General features: G+C 34.1%; 1 non-coding gene across 1 annotated transcript; it reads left to right on the top strand.

Moving 5' to 3' along the window:
- The first annotated feature begins 702 nt into the window (after window positions 1-702).
- Window positions 703-774, top strand: Trnam-cau (transfer RNA methionine (anticodon CAU)). The gene has a single exon. It is a non-coding gene; the product is annotated as a tRNA-Met (tRNA).
- Window positions 775-2,885: the final 2,111 nt, after the last annotated feature.

Here is a 2,885-nt window from a genome sequence, read left to right as displayed (position 1 = left end):
GTTTTTTTCTCTTTGTTGTTTTCTTTATGTATTTGCGTTGTGTTATTGTTAATTTCCTAATACTTCCTGAATATTTACATAATTTGTGGGCATTCAAGTTCCTTATCCATTAAGACTTAGAGTAAGAAATGTTTTTGTACATGACTCTTTGCTGCCAAAATAAATTAAAATAAATAAAATAATTAAATTAAAAATCCTATTCGTTATAAACTAAATGAATTATCTATCAAAAATCATAAGGACCCATGTGTAGACTATTTCATAGTTAATCTTAATGCACCATCAAATTTCTGAAGTAAATCGCTTTTCAACAAACCAACTTCAACGTGAAACGTAGTTACTTGTTGTTAGTAAGCGGAAAACCTGAACTGCGAAGGTTTACCAATCATAAACTTTTCATCGCATTCACGTTTCAGTAAGGTTAAAACTGCAACACACGAATATTGTGATTGAAAATGTTCCCGTGTTAATTAGTCAAACGAATTCACGCTTCAATTAACATTTTACGAAAAAACTCACGGCCGAGTAATGTGTGAAAAATGTTTTCAAAGTTAATTGACTTTTTTATTTCTTTCAGGTTGATTTTTATGTTTAATGTAATTTAATTAAAACTCAACAGCACGTAGGCAAAATGTATATAATTCATATATATTGCCAACGTATTAATTGAACTAATACTATATTTTCATATTTATAATTATAAGCAGAGTGGCGCAGTGGAAGCGTGCTGGGCCCATAACCCAGAGGTCCGTGGATCGAAACCACGCTCTGCTATCAAATTATTTTATTTAAAATTTATTTTGTTTTTGCCGTGTAGGCCAGTATTCAGCAGTGAGATGGTCAGCTGGTTGAAGTTACCAAGCGCAGCAGTCATCAATGCCCAGAAATCTACTCGCCGACTTTGAAATTGCCGCTTTTATAAGCTGTATTTACTTAAATACACTACGTTTATATATTCTTTACAGTGACAGGTGAACAGGGTGAAGATATATATAAAAGGCAAGGTCTTCCTAGCCTCGAACCATTTCCACTGCAACCGTTAACGAGTTGGGGCGTTACTCTGTCCATTTACAGTTCCAATATTAACCATTGTGTCATTCTTTGTTATACATTATTAAAACCTTAAAGTTTGTTTCTTGTAAAGTCATCCAGCCTAGTGAGCAGGCGATCCGAGGTTCGAGCCTCCTAAGACACCCCACGCCTGTGAGCTACATTTTCGACCTCCAAGGCCCCCGCCCGGCTTAGCTATAGAAGCTCTTAGGGCTATCAGCACAGAGGTGGTTTTTAGTCGGTAGGGGTTGTTTACACCCGAGCCGCCGGGCTCGGGTGTAAATTCTTCAATACGTAAATGTATTTTCCTCCTCTCGAAAAAAACAAATTGTATAGTTAGCTTGTTTGTGAATTTTTAGTAGGTGGTATTAAAATTTGTTAATTGTTATAAAAAACCCTTTTGATCTTATCTCCTAGATTATGTATTATATATATAATATTAAGCATTATGATGAAACTTCAACACAGTGATACTAAAATGTATTAGTTATTAGTATAAAAAGGATAATTAATACCCGCAGCCACTGAAGTAAGAAACTTAGAAAAACCTAGGCTACCATTAGAATTGTTTGGTGATAAACAGAATACATTGAAACTTACAGTTATTTGTGTCTATTGTGTAGGAATTATACGTGCCACGATGTCACAGCAATAATATATTAAATTTTTAATATATTTAATCTGTATTTTATAATCTATCCAGTGTCCTGATGTTTGTTTTCAGTGAACTCCTAAACTAATGAACGGATTTTATTGGGGACTACTTCATGGATTGCAGTATAGTCTAACTTGAGAGATAAGATAGTTTTTATTTCGATTTGGGACCCATAATTATTTTTATTTCCAATATTTGTTCTGTATAGACAAATATTTCAATGAGATAATTTATTGACGCACGTTTTCGCAGTTTCTAAGAATTCAATTCTAAGAAATAATTCTTGATGTTATAAAAATATATATTGACAAATTCATTCAGTCTTTTATTTATTATGTACAGTACAACGTCGGTCGAGTAAGCTAATATTATTATATTATTGCTTATGACTGGTGACGTACATAATTCCTACATAATTATCTTTCTTTAATAAGATTTTGAATGAGGCCTTTAATTTTACTGTGAGTTATTCAAATGGCAAGTGTAAAATGCTATGTAAAGAAAAACATTCGCGACGTTTTAGGAAAACCTCGCCCGTACTCCAATTTGTGGTGACCTCGACACATTCTGCCCAGCAATTAGTGTGCCCTCACTCTAACTGTCACCTTAACAGCAAGACTTTACCAACTTTACTAACAACATTTTAATTTTTTTTTAAAACTGAGGTAATTTCCTACTTATAATACTCGTAACTTGAGGAATCCCTACTTTGTTTAAATTAGTTTAGTATTTCTTTTTCTGTGTTATAGAAATACATAATTAGATTAGAATGGGTCCGTAGCTAAAATAGTTCCCCAATGATTGCCATGACGATCGGCCCTGCGCTGCTCTCATCCAACCTACTCCGGCGATCTTGACCAGATCGTCGGTCCATCTCGTGGGATATATAAGATTAGTGTGCATGACAAGCTACGTCTTACACTCGCGATTTGTATGACACTTTGTGTCAGTGTGCGTGCATTGCTCAATATAGATGTGTCTACTGTGGGTTAGGTCTTAACTCAATTCTTTTCGACGTTTTCACAGCTGTCATAGTCTATCTAGACGTCGTATACATGATCTAAGATTTGATTTCCCCTGGGTTTAAATCAAAATAAAGTATAACCTAAGCTTCGTTTACATTCATCGGTATTATATAATAACTCTTAACACAAGATACTATACAAGAGATACCATTGAA

Source organism: Leptidea sinapis, chromosome 37 (assembly GCF_905404315.1).
Source record: "Leptidea sinapis chromosome 37, ilLepSina1.1, whole genome shotgun sequence".
Classification (NCBI taxonomy): Eukaryota; Metazoa; Arthropoda; class Insecta; order Lepidoptera; family Pieridae; genus Leptidea; species Leptidea sinapis.
The sequence above is the reverse complement of the archived record's forward strand: the minus strand, read 5'-3'. Positions and strand labels throughout refer to the sequence as shown.